This window comes from Chiloscyllium plagiosum, unplaced genomic scaffold (assembly GCF_037043375.1).
Source record: "Chiloscyllium plagiosum isolate Xiang-an unplaced genomic scaffold, Cpla_swu_hap1 HiC_scaffold_1, whole genome shotgun sequence".
NCBI lineage: Eukaryota > Metazoa > Chordata > Chondrichthyes > Orectolobiformes > Hemiscylliidae > Chiloscyllium > Chiloscyllium plagiosum.
Genome location: NW_028270139.1, coordinates 109,637,760 through 109,654,949, shown reverse-complemented (window position 1 = coordinate 109,654,949; position 17,190 = coordinate 109,637,760). Strand labels below are relative to the sequence as shown.

The 17,190-nt window shown below is 42.4% G+C and overlaps 1 non-coding gene across 1 annotated transcript; it reads left to right on the top strand.

Annotated features, from left to right (window-relative positions):
• The first annotated feature begins 1,928 nt into the window (after window positions 1–1,928).
• LOC122554896 (uncharacterized) lies at window positions 1,929–15,161 on the top strand. Its single transcript, XR_015759109.1, has 3 exons — window positions 1,929–2,060; window positions 10,411–10,519; window positions 14,447–15,161. It is a non-coding gene; the product is annotated as an uncharacterized LOC122554896 (transcript).
• The last annotated feature ends 2,029 nt before the right edge of the window (window positions 15,162–17,190 follow it).

The following is a 17,190-nucleotide window of genomic DNA, read 5'->3' as shown; positions in this document are numbered from 1 at the left end:
TTTGGGCAGCACGGTGGAACAGTGGTTAGCATTGCTGCCTCACAGTGCCAGAGACCCGGGTTCAATTCCCGCCTTGGGCTACTGTCTGTGTGGAGTTTGCACATTCTCCCCATGTCTGCATGGGTTTGCTCCGGTTTCCTCCCACGGTCCAAAGATGTGCAGGTCAGGTGAACTGGCCATGTTAAATTGTCCGTAGTGTTAGGTGAAGGGGTAAATATAGGGGAATGGGTCTGGGTGGGCTGCTCTTCGGACGGTCGGTGTGGACTTGTTGGGCCGAAGGGCCTGTTTCCACACTCTAAGTAATCTAATCTAATAGATTCTTGCTAAGCAAGAAAAAAAGTTATCAGATCAGGGAGGATCATGGTTTTGAGGTGACAATCAGATCAGACATGATCGTAGTGAAAGGTGGTGCGGATTCGAGAGGCTGTATGGCCTACTTCTGCTTCGAGCTCATATATTCAAGTGTAGGAAAAGATTAAGAATTTTGACTGTTCAGTTTGTCCACTTTCAGATTTCTTACAAATAATTGTTTCTTTAAACAATTCACGGTTTCAGCAGCAATCATTCATTATCATGAATGACAATGCCTAACTAAAGCAGGTTAACCACTGGCTGAGAATATTCAAGTTGTAATACTATTACTTTTGTTTATTTTAACAGAGTGTCTGTTTCAATTCATTTATGAATCGCTTACAAAACAACTTTCACCACCTGCTTGACACCTCAAAGTCCCAAGCAAATCACCACAATTTTATCATCAACCAAATGTTATATCTTCTTTTAATTCACCATTTTAAGTTATTAGTCACTCTAAATAGTGATGTTTGCAGCCATGTAGGGGAATGAGTCTGGGTGAGTTACTCTTTGGAGGGTCGGTGTGGACTTGTTGGGCCGAGGGGCCTGTTTCCACACTGTAGGGATTCTATGATTCCACCACTCCTCTGGCAGCTCATTCCTTACAACACCACCTTCTACATGAAAAAATTGCCCCTTAAGTCTCTTTTATACCTTTCCCCTTTCTGCCTAAACCTACGCCCTCTAGCTCCCCCAACCCAGGGAATAGACCTTGTCTATTTATCCTGTCCATGCCCCTCATGATTTTATAAACCTCAGCTTCCGGTGCTGCAGGGAAAACAGCCCCAGCCTGTTCAGCCTCTCCCTGTTGCTCAAACCCTCCAACCCTGGCAACATCCTTGTAAAGCTTTTCTGAACCCTTCCAAGTTTCACAACATCCTTCTATAGCAGGGAGACCAGAATCACACACACAGTATTCCAAAAGTATCCTAACCAATGTCCTATACACTGCAACATGACCTTCCGACTCCTATATCCAATGCTCTGACTATTAAAGGAAAGATACTAAACATACCTTTCACTGACAATGTATAAAATTCAGTTCTATGGGTCAAATGGCCTCTCCCTATGCTGTATGTATTATCATTTAAAACAAGTGAGAGATCTGAAAGTGCCTGCTGGCTGAAAATAGTTACTGTTGCTACCGCTGCTATCTCCAACGCAGTATATTTACAACAGTTAACCAGGGAGAGAGCTTGGCCAAGCAACAGGGAGAGCAGCAAACAGAGAAAGGGAGACAGAAATAATGTCAGCACGACTTGTTAGTAAACAGACAGAGATAGACTTTTAAAATATTTTGGTCGATAAGAAACCATGACCCGAGGTTTCTAAGACTTAAAGTTTGTTTGTCTAACCTAAACGGACCGAGTCTGTAAGGTGCTCACGTTGAGCCGTTCCAAACCTTCCTTCACCGCGGTCCGAGTCCTGTGCTTTTCTCTCAGGAATTGATGGAACGATTTTAACCTCTTTTGGTGCATGCAACAACTCGGCAGACCCGTAGTTGGACATTTGTTTTAACAAACCGAGTTGCCTGAAGACTTCAGTAACCGAACTTTCAGAGGGCGAGTCAACGCCTTAACAATCATCGGGAACAGCAAGAGTCCACCGACCGTTTCCCATGAAGAGCTGGTTCATCCTCCTGTTCTCTGTTTTACCGGGAACCCTCATTCTCCAATCCGGAGCCGAATGCTATTGGAGAATCAATGGTAATGTGGACAGTCAACTTCAATTAACCGATTTTATCATGTCCTTCATCAATATGTTGACATGTTCTTATTTATCATCGCTGTTGGCAGACTAGCTGCTAGCTTTTGAATTATTTACTGAATTTAAACAAAACAATTTAGACAAGCTAGATGGAACAATGTAGCCAAATGGACATATCCCTTCTACAGCTACCAATATCTAATAATGTATACATTTTATTCCTTTACATATAAACTGCTTATAGAATGAAAGGACACAGGGAGACATTTAGTCCACTGTGTCTGTGCCAGCTTTCTGCCAGGGTAGTTCTGTGAGTGACAGGCTCCTCTCATTACCCTGTACTCCCACATTAAGGTGAGCAGGCTTCTGAAATCAGCAACTGAACTTGTCTTCACCAAACTGTCAGATAGCTCACCTCAAATCCAAACCACTCACTGCACAAATATGCTTTTCGAAATGGCCCTGTTTGTTCATTAGCCACTCACCATAAATCAGTGCGCTTTGATTGTCAGCTTTTCTGGGAAAGGAAGAGTTTCCTCTGTAGAGGTAAAAACAATGACTGCAGATGCTGGAAACCAGATTCTGGATCAGTGGTGCTGGAAGAGCACAGCAATTCAGGCAGCATCCGAGGACAGGCAAAATCGACGTTTCGGGCAAAAGCCCTTCATCAGGAATAAAGGCAGAGAGCCTGAAGCGTGGAGAGATAAGCTAGAGGAGGGTGGGGGTGGGGATAGAGTAGCATAGAGTACAATAGGTGAGTGGGGGAGGAGGTGACGGTGATAGGTCAGGGAGGAGAGGGTGGAGTGGATAGGTGGAAAAGGAGCTGGGCAGGTCGGACAAGTCCGGACAAGTCAGGGGATCGTGTTGCTGGAGGTTAGAAACTAGGATGAGGTGGGGGAAGGGGAAATGAGGAAACTGTTGAAATCCACATTGATGCCCTGGGGTTGAAGTGTTCTGAGGCGGAAGATGAGGCGTTCTTCTTCCATGCGTCTGGTGGTGAGGGAGCGGCGGTGAAGGAGGCCCAGGACCTCCATATCCTCGGCAGAGTGGGAGGTGGAGTTGAAATGTTGAGCCACGGGGCGATTTGGTTGATTGGTGCGGGTATCTCGGAGATGTTCCCTAAAGCGCTCTGCTAGGAGTTGCCCAGTCTCCCCAATGTAGAGGAGACCGTATCGGGAGCAACGGATACAATAAATGATATTAGTGGATGTGCAGGTAAAACTTTGATGGCTGTGGAAGGCTCCTTTAGGGCCTTGGATAGAGGTGAGGGAGGAGGTGTGGGCTCAGGTTTTACAGTTCCTGTGGTGGCAGGGGAAAGTGCCAGGATGGGAGGGTGGGTCGTAGGGGGGCGTGGACCTGACCAGGTAGTCACGGAGGGAACGGTCTTTGCGGAAGGCGGAGAGGGGTGGGGAGGGAAATATATCCCTGGTGGTGGGGTCTGTTTGGAGGTGGCGGAAATGTCGGCAGATGATTTGGTTTATGCGAAGGTTGGTAGGGTGGAAGGTGAGCACCAGGGGGTTCTGTCCTTGTTGCGGTTGGAGGGGTTGGGTCTGAGGGCGGAGGTGCGAGATGTGGACGAGATGCTTTGGAGGGCATCTTTAACCACGTGGGAAGGGAAATTGCGGTCTCTAAAGAAGGAGGCCATCTGGTGTGTTCTATGGTGGAACCGCTCCTCCTGGGAGCAGATACGGCGGAGGCGGAGGAATTGGGAATACGGGATGGCATTTTTGCAAGAGGTAGGGTGGGAAGTGGTGTAATCCAGGTAGCTGTGGGAGTCGGTGGGTTTGTAGAAAATGTCAGTGTCAAGTCGGTCGTCACTGATGAGATGGAGAGGTCCAGGAAGGGGAGGGAGGTGTCAGAGATGGTCCAGGTAAATTTAAGGTCAGGGTGGAATGTTTTGGTGAAGTTGATGAATTGCTCAACCTCCTCGTGGGAGCACGAGGTGGCGCCAATGCAGTCATCAATGTAGCGGAGGAAGAGGTGGGGAGTGGTGCCGGTGTGATTACGGAAGATCAACTGCTCTACGTAGCCAAAAAAGAGACAGGCATAGCTGGGGCCCATACGTGTGCCCATGGCTACCCCTTTGGTCTGGAGGAAGTGGGAGGATTCAAAGGAGAAATTGTTAAGGTTGAGGACCAGTTCGGCCAAACGAATGAGAGTGTCAGTGGAGGGGTACTGTTGGGAACGTCTGGAGAGGAAAAAACGGAGGGCTTGGAGGCCCTGGTCATGGCGGATGGAGGTGTAGAGGGATTGGATATCCATGGTGAAGATGAGGCGTTGGGGGCCGGGGAAACGGAAGTCTTGGAGGAGGTAGAGGGCGTGGGTGGTGTCTCGAACTTATGTGGGGAGTTCCTGGACTAGGGGGGATAGGACAGTGTCAAGGTAGGTAGAGATGAGTTCAGTGGGGCAGGAGCATGCTGAGACAATGGGTCGGCCAGGGTGGTCAGGCTTGTGGATCTTGGGAAGGAGGTAGAACCGGGCAGTGCGGGGTTTCCGGACTATGAGGTTGGAAGCTGTGGGTGGGAGATCTCCTGAGGTGATGAGGTTCTGTATGGTCTGGGAGATGATGGTTTGGTGATGGGGTGGGGTCATGGTCAAGGGGGCGGTCGGAAGAGGTGTCCTCGAGTTGGCGTTTGGCTTCAGCAATGTAGAGGTCAGTGCGCCAGACTACCACTGTGCCCCCTTTGTCCGCTGGCTTGATGGTGAGGTCAGGATTGGAGCAGAGGGATTGGAGGGCTGCGCGTTGTGAGGATGAGAGGTTGGAGTGGGGGAGGGGGGTCGACAGGTTGAGGCGGTTAATGTCCCGGCGGCAGTTGGAAATGAAGAGGTCGAGGGCAGGTAAGGGGCCAGCGCGGGGTGTCCAGGTGGATGCAGTGTGTTGGAGGTGAGCGAAGGGGTCCTCGGAAGGTGGGCTCTGTATCTGTTCTGTTGAGATCCCTCGTGATTTTATAAACTTCTGTAAACTGCTATCATATCTCTTCCACAATCTCTTCTCAAGGTCACCAGTCTTGTGTTCCAGAACCTGTTGTACGTGGAGCCAAACTGTTTCAGTACAGCTACAGCACGGACATTTACCTAGCAATCACCAGTAAAGTGACTGAAGGTATCATCAACATCGCTACCAAGCAGCATTTGCTGTGCAGTGCCCTGCTCACTGTGTTTCAGTTTGGGTTACATTAGGGCTGTTCAGTTCCTGATCTCATTACAGTCTTGATGCAAAATTGGACAAAGGAACTGAACACCAATTGTGAGGAGAGAGAGAGAGGCTACCCGTGACATCAAGGGCATATTTGAGTAAGTGTGGCATCAAGAAGTCCTAGTAAAATACGAACCAATGGCAATTAGGGTGAACTTGTCTGCTGGTTGGTGTTATGGCTGGCACAAAGGAAGATGGTTGTGATTGTTGGAGGTCAATGATCTCAGCTTCAGGCCATCTCTGGGCAGTGTCCTCGGCCTAACCACCTTTAGCTGTTTCATCAATGTCATTCTCTCCATCATAAGGTTAGAAGGGGTATGTTTGCTGATGATTGCACAGTGTTCAGCACCATTCACAACTCCTTGGATACTAAAGTTGTCTAAATTACAGGATACATATCTAAATGTAGCAAGAACTGGCCAATATTCAATTAACAGCAAAGTATTACAGATGTTGGAAGTCTGAAATAAATACAGAAAGTAGTGGAAAATCTCAGTAGGTACAGCAGCATCTGTGGAGAGTGACACAGAGATAATATTTCAAGTCCAATCTGACTCTGCTTTGGAACTGCCGGGAGCTGGAAATTGATAGCTTTTATGCTGTTGATAAAGGGGGAGGAGCAAGTTGAACAGATGGTGAAGATCCTCAGAGCAAAAAGCACAGGGTGGGGTGGTAGTAGTAGTAGAGCAGTGATATAGATGAAGAGCATGTGTTGTCCTGCAGGTTAATAGTAGAAAGTAGGTCAGTTCTGGTAAAACCAAACTTGGGTGCTGCTGGTGATGAAGGGGATGCAATCAAAATGGAAAATAGTGATCATGGGGTTTGGTCATGAATTTGATGAACTCAAGTATTGAGTTCTGAAGGCTGTGGAGTGGCTAAGTGGAAAATGAGGTGTTTTTCCTCCAGTTGGCATTGGGCTTTGTTGGAACACTGCAGCAGACTTAGGACAGAAATATTAGCATGAGAGCAAGTTGGTGTATTGAAATGGCAGTGACTGAAAGGTGAGGAGAAAGTGAGGACTGCAGGTGCTGGAGATCAGAGTCAAAAAATGTGGTGCTGGAAAAGCACAGCCAGTCAGGCCGCATCTGAGGAGCAGGAGAGTTGACATTTCGAGCATAAACATTTCATCAGGAATGAAAGTGGTCACCCAGCCTGTCTTTGTTCTCACCAGTGTAGAGGAGGCAGATAGTACAGTAGCTGAGATGAAAGAAATATAAGCGAATTGCTGCTTTAAGGTATATTTGGACCTTGGGCAGTCTGGGGTAGGAGATGCATTTGCTCGATTGCATGAGAATTTGCTATGGTGGGGCAAGAGCTGTGGAGATGAAGAGGTGTTGGGTGTGACAGCAGAAGTGATCCAGTGTGTCACAGAGGGAACAGTCCCTGTGGAATGTTGACAATAGAGACAAAGTTCTATTTCTTGTGGTTTCCTGCTGGATGTAACAGAAATGACAGAGGATGATCCTTCAAATGCAGAGACTATGGATGTATGAAGTGAAGATAAAAGAAACCCTATCATTATTTTGGGAGGAAAGGGGAAAGGGACAGGACAGAAATGTGGAAAATGGTCTGAACACAACCGAGGACCCTGTCAACCGCATTGGGCAAGGTTCTTCAGTTCAGGAAAACAGGAAATATGGCTGAAGCATCCCTCTGAAAGATGGCATCATTGCAGCAAAAGCAATGAAGATGGAGAAACTGGGAGAATGGAATGAGTCCTTGCAGGAAACAGGGAGTGCGAAGCTACTGCTAAGATAAATGGGATTTAGGGAGTTTGTCGTCGATATTGATGTATAGTTTTTTCCTAGAAAAATAAACAGGGAAGCCAAGAAATCAGAGATGAACCAGCTGAAGTCTCAACAATATGTAAGTTTGGTCTGATAAGTAGCAAGTAACATTTGCTAGTGCAATGCCAGGCAATGGACATCTTCAACAAGAGAAAAATCAAACTACCATCCCTTGACATTCAATGTCATTGCCATTGCAAAACTCACCCCTATTAGCATCCTGGAGGTTACTAGAAACTGTATTTGACAAGTCATATAAATATTGTGGCTACAAGAGAAGGTCAAAGCAATGAATTTCGCAGCAGGTAACTCACCTTCTGACTCAAATTCCCCAACTGCCTAGATCAGTGCAACTCCAACAACACTTGAGAAGCTTCCCACCATTCAGGACAAGGCAGCTGGCTTGATTGGCACCATAGCCTCAAACATTCACTCCCTGCACCATCAAACCACAGTAGAAGCACTGTATACTATCTACAAGAAATAACAAGGTTTCTTGGATGGTATCTTCCAAATCCATGATCATTATTATCTAAAAAGAGAAAGATGGTAGACAAATGGGAACACCACCATTTGCAATTTCTTCTTCAAGCCACTCACCAGCCTGATTTGGAAATCCTTCAGTTTTGCTGGGTAAAATCCTGAAACTCTATTCCTAACGGGAATAGCGCTCTACCTAGACCAAATAGACTGCAGTGGTTCAGGACACAGCTCGTCACCACCAACTTAGGGGTAATTAGAGATGGGCAGTATTTGTTAGTTCAGCTGGAAAAGCTCATATCTCCTAAGTGAATTAAAAACAATCTGTCCATATACCTGAAGTCACCAGAAACATTTTTCCCCATGCTATCTCACACGTCCATTTCCTTCCTAAAGTGTGATCAGAATAAGACACAACTCTTCATTTGATGCCAAAAATGAAAAGTTTATAATGAATCTTAATAAAACACTTTTTTTGCTTTAATTGAAGGGTTGTTTCCCACATCCTTTCTCCACTCTTTGATTCACCATAACATCCCAACTTTGAGCCCTTTCCCCCACTATTTAATTTAAAATCTGCTCTACTCCCTAGTTAAGTGGGTTGCAAAAACACTGTTTCCAGTATGGTTCAGATGTAGACATCTGCCCAGTATATATCCCACTTTCTCCAGTACTGATGCCAGTCCCCGATGAACTGGAGCTCACTTCTCCCATACCGGTCTTTCAGTCATGCATTGATCTATCTGACCTTGTTCACCCTATACCAATTCTCACGTGGCTTGGATTATAATCCAGAGATTATTGTTTTAGAGATTCTGTTTCTTAATTTGGTGATGAGCTCCTCACATTTGCTATGCACAACCTTGTTCATAATCTTTCCTATGTCATTGGAACCAACCTGAGCCTTTTGAACAAGTATTTTGCTTTTGTTGACATCAATGATATAAAAGGCATTCTGAAATAGCTGTAAATTAAGGAGAGAGGAACTTGGTGCAATCACTAGGGAAACCATACTGAACAAACTGATAGACCTGTGGCCTAACAAATTTCCAGATCCCGATGGACTTCACTCGAGAGTTTTAAGAGCTGGTTGATAAGGTAGTAGATGTGCTCATGTTAATTTTCCAAAATTCACTAGTTTTGAATTCCCCAATACCATCTACCCCTGATGGTTCCCCTGTGTAACAAGAATCTGTCTACCTCTGTCTTAAAAATATTCAAGGACCCCCCCCATTGCTTTCCGGGGGAGAGTTACAAAGTTGTCCAACCCTTTGAGAGAAAAACATCCCATTCCTGTTCTGAAAGGCCGCAACCCATTTTAGACTGACCCACACGAGGTAACATCATTCCCATGTCTGCCTTGTCAAAACCAGTCACACCTTATACACTTCAAACAAGTGACTTCACCCTCCTGTAAGTTCAAGCTCAGCCTGTCTGTATATCCTCCAAAGAGTCAATTGAATTTACATCTGAAGTCATATTGGTAGTATTGGTCCGCTTTCAAAAAGCACACCTTGGAATTCAGAAGTTCGATATGCCTTTAGGTGATCCAGCATTATGATCCATCTCCAATATGAACAAGATTAAAGACATCAGCAATGCTCTTATTGTACGGCAGAATAAGATCAAGTGACTGAATGTCCTACTTCTGCTCGTAAAAGATATGTTTGTATGCTTCACTAATATGTATCAGGAAGATAAGTGGTTCTGACACAGACTCCTAAGAAATCTCACTATATTTCTTACTTCAGTCTGACAAATGCAACTGTTCACTATGAGTTTCAGCCTAACTCTTAGATATGTTGTCACTTATTGAGTCATTTAGCATAGAAACAGACCCTTTCGGTCCAACCTCTCTGTGTCAACCAGACATCCCAATCTGACCTAGTCTCATTTGCCAGTATTTGGCCCATATCCCTCGAAACCCTTTCTGTCCAAGTGTCTTTTAAATGTTGCAATCGCCTCCACCACTTCCTCTGCCCCTTTTATTCCATGGACTTTTATTTTGTCAAATTATGCAACACTTTATCAAAAACATATGACATTGCCATCAGAACCCCCTCTGTTATCTGATCAAAAAGCTCAATCAAGTTAGTTAAGCATGATTTGCTTTTGAATTATTCTCTCAGGTGTTCAAGTCACAATTAATTTTGTTGCAAAATATCATTTCCAAAAGCTTTCCCACCATGGAATTATACTAGCTGGCTTATAAGACCATAAAATATAGGAGTAGAATTAGGCCACCATTTGATCATAGCTGGTATGTTTCTCAACCCCATTCTCCTGCCTTGTCCCCATAACCTTTGGACCCCTTACCAATCAAGAACCTATTTATCTCTGTCTTAAATACATTCAATGACTTGGCCTCCACATTCTTCTGTGGCAATAAGTTCCACATATTCACCACTCTCCAGCTGAAGCAATTCCTCCTCATCTCAGTGCAGGGACGTCCCTTCACTCCGTGGCTGTGTGCTCAGGTCCTAGTCTCTCCTACTAGTGGAAAATCTTTCCCACGGCCACTCTATCCAGGCCTCTCAGACAACTATTTAGCATTGATTCCATTTGAAAGTTTGATTTTCCTATTTTCATTCTTTCCTGGAAACCCCTCACCTTTCTACTTCTCTTTCTTTCTTTAAGATGCTCCTTAAAACCTACCCCTTTGACCAATTTTTGATTGTCTGCCCTAACATTATCTTACATGGCTTGGTGTTCAACTTTGATTTATAATCTAGAGTGAACCACATTTGGTGTTTTATTACCTTGGAGGCACTATATAAAAGTAAGCCATCTGAAATTATTGTTCATTATGGCTAAACAGTTTTATAGCTGCTGGGGCATTGTTTCCTTACTGCCTGCTTTGTGACATGACGTATTTTCATTTTCCAGATATATGTGAGTACCATGAGAATCACTATAAAGTTGGTGAATCCTGGAAGACCGTCGACTGTTTTCACTGCAGCTGTGTGAAGGAAAACAAAGTTATTTGCTGTGACATGTGAGTGATTTAATGATCTCTGGATCACTACAAATTAGTCACCGGAGTGATACAAAATAATACAGAAAATCCCTTCAGAAATACTTCCAAACAGCCAAGCAAACTAATGTGAAACCAGTTTCACCATCCACCAGGATTAGATTAAATTTCCCACACTTACTGTAAAAATCAATCAGAAAATATTTACAGTGTCCTGGATTTTGTAATAACAATAATTGTGATGAAACCTTTTCACATCTCTGAAGTCCCCTTTCAACCCTCAAATCCTCTGATAGTTCTGCACTCCCCCAATTCTGATATCTTGTTCATTCTTGGGTTTAATTACCCAGCCAATGAGACAGCCACGTTTTCAACTTCCAAAGTTCTGGAATTTCCTCACTAAACCTCTCTGCTTCTGAATTCTCTTTCCTCCTCTTTTAAACCTGCCTCATTAAACATCTCTTCTAATGTCTCCTTAAGTGACCAACTAAAGTTTGTTTGGTAATTCTCTTGTTAAACACCTTGGGATGCATTACCAATTTTAAAATATTACAGAAATGTAAGTTATTTACCCATGGTCATCATTATAAAGAAATAAAATGAGTAGTAGATGCTGCAGTCTGCACACTGGTGGTAAAGCACGGAAATTAGAATATTGCCACCTGCTCCTTTACAGGTTTTGATATACTGGTAATTTGCCAAAAGATGCAGCAATAAAATACAGGAGGTAAAACTGTGGTACTTATCCATTACAAATCCAATACATACTCACAAAAGAGTAGAGTTTGTCCATTTAAGAATAAGTGAATGTTTAGCAGTCTGTTTTATATTAATAGGAGAAAGTGAGGACTGCAGATGCTGGAGATCAGAGTTAAAAAGTGTAGTGCTAGAAAAGCACAGCCAGTCAGGCAGCATCTGAGGGGCATCACATTCCCGACGAAGAGCTTATGCCTGAAACGTCAACTCTCCTGCTCCTCGGATGCTGCCTGACCAGCTGTGCTTTTCTAGCACTACACTTTCTGTCTCGGTTTTATATTACTGCCTGTCAAATAACCTCTCTGGCCCTGAAACTAACTGTTACAACATTGCGAGTAGCTGAAACAATCCTGCATCTTCTAAAAGGGAAGTGCATTATGGCTATAATGAATACTGGGACTCATTCTAAAAGTGACTCTGGCCCTGGGAAAGACTGAAGAATGGCTGACCATTTGAGAGAGCAGACACCAAAGTTTCTGAGTTGAAAGAGTGCAAAGAAGGAGAGGTTTCCTGTCCCTCAGCCTGTGTGTGTACTCAGAAGGCAATAGCAAGAGCTAGCATAGGAATATAATGCTAGGGTGTATCTCCAAAAATGTGGTCGCAATGCGGGCGATAAATTGATTATCTCACAAAAGTGGCCAGAATTAGTGAATGATCAGACTCAAATGCCATTTCCTCCCAGCTGCACCATTTCCTTCAGGGTCTTCTCAATTTGCAACAACCACAACACTCACCCATCAACAATCTGTATCAATTAGGACACAACCCTACTTCAGCTTTTCCCCCTTCATTTAGTACTGTTGCAAACCTCAAACCCACGGCTCACAGGCAGCTCACATTTTTATTGACATAATTTTCTCTTTGTTTCCAGCAAAGGTATTCTTTGGGTTTGGAGGTTGTGTACTGAAATGGTTTGGGACTAGTTGGCACACAAGAAACAAAGTGTAGTAAGAAATGGGTCTTTTTCGGAGTGACAAGTGGGGTATTGCAGGGAACAAAGCTTGGATACCAGCTATTCACAATAATAATGGTTTAGATGAGGAAACAACATGTCGTATCTCCAAGGTTGCGAATGACATAGAGCTGGGTGGGAGGACAAACTGTGAGGAAAATATAGGGAAGGTTCAGTGTGATTTGGACAAGTTAAGCAAGTAGGTAAACACATGGCAGATGCAGTACTATGTGGATAAATGTGAGGTAGCATAAACAGGAATGCAGATTATCACAATAGACTAGGAAAGGGGGAGGTACTAAACATAGGTGTCCTTGTACTGAAAGGAAGTGTGCAGGTACAGAGGGCAAATGGTACATTGGCTTTCATAGCAAGCAAATTTGAGTACTGGGGCTCACATAAGTTAGCTATCTTACTGCCATTGTACACAGCACTGGTAAGACCACACCTAATGAATTGTGTGCAGCTTTTGTCTCCGTATCTGAGGAAGGATGTTCTGGCTATAGAATGCAAACTAGATTTATAGACTGATTCCTGGGATGATGGGAATGACATATGGGGAAAGACTGGATTAGTTAGGGCTTTATTCACTAGAGATTAGAAGAATGAGGGGAGATCGTATAGAAACCTAGAGAATTCTAACAGGATTAAATAGAGTAGGTGTGGGAAGGATGTTTTCGATGACTGTGGAGTCCAGAACCAGAGAACAGAGTCTCAGGATAAGAGGGAGGCCTTTAGGGTCAGAGATGTGGCAGAATTTCTTCACTCAAAGACTGCCTGTGGAATTCACTGCCATAGGAAATTGTTGAGGCCAAAACATTGAAGACTTAAAAAATATGTGGATGTAGTTCTTAGAATTAAATAGATTAAAAGGATTTGGGGAAAAATTGGGAACAGTATACTGAGTTTGATGATCAACTATGAGCAAGTTGAATGGCAAAGGAGCCTTGAAGGGCCGAGTGGCCTACTCCTGCTTCTTTATTCTATTTTTCACTGTTTCTTCTTGGATGATTGAGGACAACAACTTGTCCTTGTTGTCATGGTATTTAGATGTCTTGTCCAGTTGAGTTTCTGCTCAATGGCAACCCCCAGATTGTTGATGGTGAGGGACTCAGTGTGATAATGTCTTTGAATGTCAAAGATTAGATTAGGCTGGATTGTCTCTTGTTGGAGATGGTCTTTGTCTGGTATTCACGTGAATTGACACTTCTCAGTGCAAGCCTGTAAGTTGTTCCAGTCTTTCTGCATATGGACGTGACAGCTCCGGTATCTAGGGAGTTATGAATGGTGCTAAACAGTATGAAACTATTTGAAAACATCCCCATGTGACATTCACTCTATCCTCTTCCTATCCCATCTGCCAAAATGCATGTCGGTTTTGCATTCCATCTGCTACTTCTTTATTCATTATATTAGGCTATTAATGTGCTGTTAAATGTGATTTAAATTTTCCTCACTGTTTAGCATTCCTTCAACTTTTTATCATCATCAAATGTTGAAATTTTATCCTATCTTACAAATTTCACAACATTCACAAAAAGTAAAGAAGAATGTCCCTAGAATTGACTTTTGCAGAACAACACTGTCTACCATTCTGCTGTCCATAAAAAAATCTACCGTGACTTGTTGCTGTCTGTCATTAAGCTGCTATCCCTTTATCCAATTGCATTCTCCTATTCCATGATGGTTATTTTTTATTAATGAGTCGTTTATGTGCAACATCTTCAAATGCTTTCTTAAAACATGTATACATAACATCCACCAGACTCCCTTCATCAATATTCCCTGTTACTTCATTGGAAAATTCAATTAAACTAGTGACTATTCTTGAAAGTATGTTTTTAATGATTTGGAAGGTGAGCAAAAAACATTGTGTTACTAATGGGCTGGATCATATAACTGTATGATTTGAATGTTGTTTAATATTTAATATTGCATCATAGTAAACTTACTTACTCTGTTTATCTTCCCTTAATTATCTTATGTTCTTCTGAAATTCAGAAACAAAATTTAAGTTATGAACTCATAATTAATGAATACTGCTGTGGATTTCTCAACTAAGATCCAAAAAAGAATGTAACAATAATTTTCTGTAATGGTTTGGCTTCACAAAGTAGTCTACACAGTTTTCATCAGTTACAATTTATGCCATTTGTTGGTCATTCACTGAATTTTTTAAAATGTATTTAATGGCTTGTGTATATTGAATGAAAAGTTAATTAGAATTGATTTCCATTCAGGGTAAATTACTCAGTTGACCTTAGTAATCATTGTGATGTTTGGTACGATCCATCGACTTGCCAACTCTCCCTTCTCTGTGGCCGCAGCTTGATGAAGATACAGAAACGCTCCATTAAATCAGATGTGCCATTCAATAACAAGCTAGATTCACACTCAGCTCATCCAATGACTTAAAATCTTGAAAAAAATCATATTTTGAATAAAGAAAAGAAATGTTATATATAAACATTCTACATGAAATATGTATGCAATAAATTGTTAATTTTATTTAAATTATTTTTATTAGGCTGGAATAAGAACTTCATAATGATGTCTTTATTGTATCTGAGCGTTATAACTCCATGGAATATGACTGTAACATAAAACCATTGCGTAAGTCTTTAGGATATTGTACTTTTAAAATTAATGTGACTCAAAGGACTGGTGTTGCTGCTGGGTGAACTGCAGAAGCAGATTTGACAAATGTCCCCATTTTCCAAATTAACTTCTGTTCCTCAACTAAATTAACCATGGTATCACGAATGACTATCAATCCAGATATACTCTTACTCTGCATTCCATTTTTAAAAATCATTCAATCTTTCATTTCTTTAGAATGCAGCTCATAAATTATTACAAGTTGCAAGACTGAGTATAGTCTGGGAGTATTTGTGAGTTTTGAGGGATTATTGTCTTCATCCCTAAAGGAGGTATCTTGTGAAAAGGTTTGCTCACTTGTTGTAGAATTCACCCAGTTGTCATTAAAAAGAAATTGGTGAATTGTATAGCTTGCATAAGGATGCTTATTCAATTCCCAGATATAGAATGCAAAAATCCACACCTCAAATCTGATCCAATATCAAAGGATCACCATGACAACGTTGTCAAGAATCAATCAGTTGCTGCTGAAACTTCATTTCTTCAAATAATGCAAGCTTCACTTTAATGGCAAATGGGCATATGCCCAAGCTGTAATAGTAACAGTTCACAAGTGTGAGTCTTCTGGAAATCCCACAGTTAAAAACCAAGCTTCAATAATATAACGTTATCTGTAGCATGTTTTAAAATAAATGCAGAATGATTGGCGGAAAACAAAAACTGAGAAGCTGAAGCATTTACTATCATCTCTATGGCTTAACAGCTGCAACCTTTGCTGCTCCTCTTGTAATAATTAATGGAAATGAACCAATCACTGATGAATAAGTTCAAATGGGAGGAAGTTCAAATGGAAAGAAGGTGTGAACACCTCATAGAGCTCCTCAGTCGGCATTCCTACATTTCACAGATCCTCTGGATCAAATTGAGCAATTGCCTGAAAAATAAATTCTGTCTCTTCCTCCTGCAGCCTGGAGTATCTAGGATCAGGAAAAAGGTTCCACATATCCTCAGGGATGCCAACATAGTCAACATCTGGATCCAAAAATGATCAAAATTCATGAAGGAATTATCAAAGGATAAGACTCATCTCAACCAAAGAAAGATCCTCACAGGATCCTATTAAACATGAATCAGGCAGCCATAAAGGTGAGCTCCTTCAGAAATCATGGGGCAGTTTAAGAACTAAATGAGGGACAGCCAGTCTATGTTTGCAGCTGGGCAGAGCAGCTTTATGATCTGTGTGTGCTGTTCATGGACCTAACTAAAACTTTAGACAATGTGAATCATCCTGGTCTGTAATACTTCTGTCCAAGCAAACATGTCCAAACAAGTTTGTCACCAATCAGTGTCTATAGCATGATGACATGTTTGGATGTATTTTTGCCAGCAGTATTTCTTTGCAGTAACTAGTGACATAAAGCAAGGATGTACTATGCCTCCCCATCTTCGCAGTGCTTAAGGAAGCCACTGCAGAAATCAGTTTTAGGTTTCATTCAGGAAAGCTCTCCAGACTGTGTGCCTCCAACAAAGTCACAGAGAGTAATCAGAGAGCTTCTGAATGCAACTGCCCATAAAAAGGAAACTGTCCAAACTTAAACAAATCCTCCAAAAACTTGGCCTTCAAATCAGTGCCTCCAAAACCGAGGTTGTGTTTCAGTTGGCACAAGGTAAACACAAATGTTGGTGGTACCAGTCTCAAAGTTATAGAAAACATTGTCATCTGCTCACAGGAATGCAAGTAATGAAGATATCAGTGTTGATTGTATTTCAAAGCTGCATGGCATTAAACTAAAGGTTAAAATCAAACTCTAACAGGCCACTGTCCCTAAGACTCTGCTGTATGCTGAATGATCCTGGGCTTGCTACAGACACCACATCAAAGTTCTGCAATACACTTCTACTGAAGAGATACTGTTGGAACAAAGTCAAAAACAATGAAGTCCTTCATTACATTCCATCAACAGCATGGAGAACAGCTACCAGAAAATGTAACTTCAATGGCCAGTCCTCTCCCTCAAGGATAACTACAGAAATGCAAACAGTATCTCTTCAGTAGGCTATTCTCTCAGGGTAAATTACATCAAGGTGATCAGTACAAACAATATAGGAATACCCTCAAAAGCAGCTTCATAAACACGAGCATTGTAAACTCCCTCTCTTCGGAAAACAGTCAACTGCTCATGTGGACAGAAGTGTTAAAATTTGGTTCAGCATATTTCAATGATTATCCACATTACATTCACAACCTGCAACATACCCAAAGGACAGCCAGAGGTGGTACAGCTGCAGAAGTTCCTTTGTAAGCTTTGAAGATGTCCATGTTGATCTTGCATTTGACTGTTCAGCCATCACAGACCTACAGAAGACAGTGAAGTTACTTATAGCT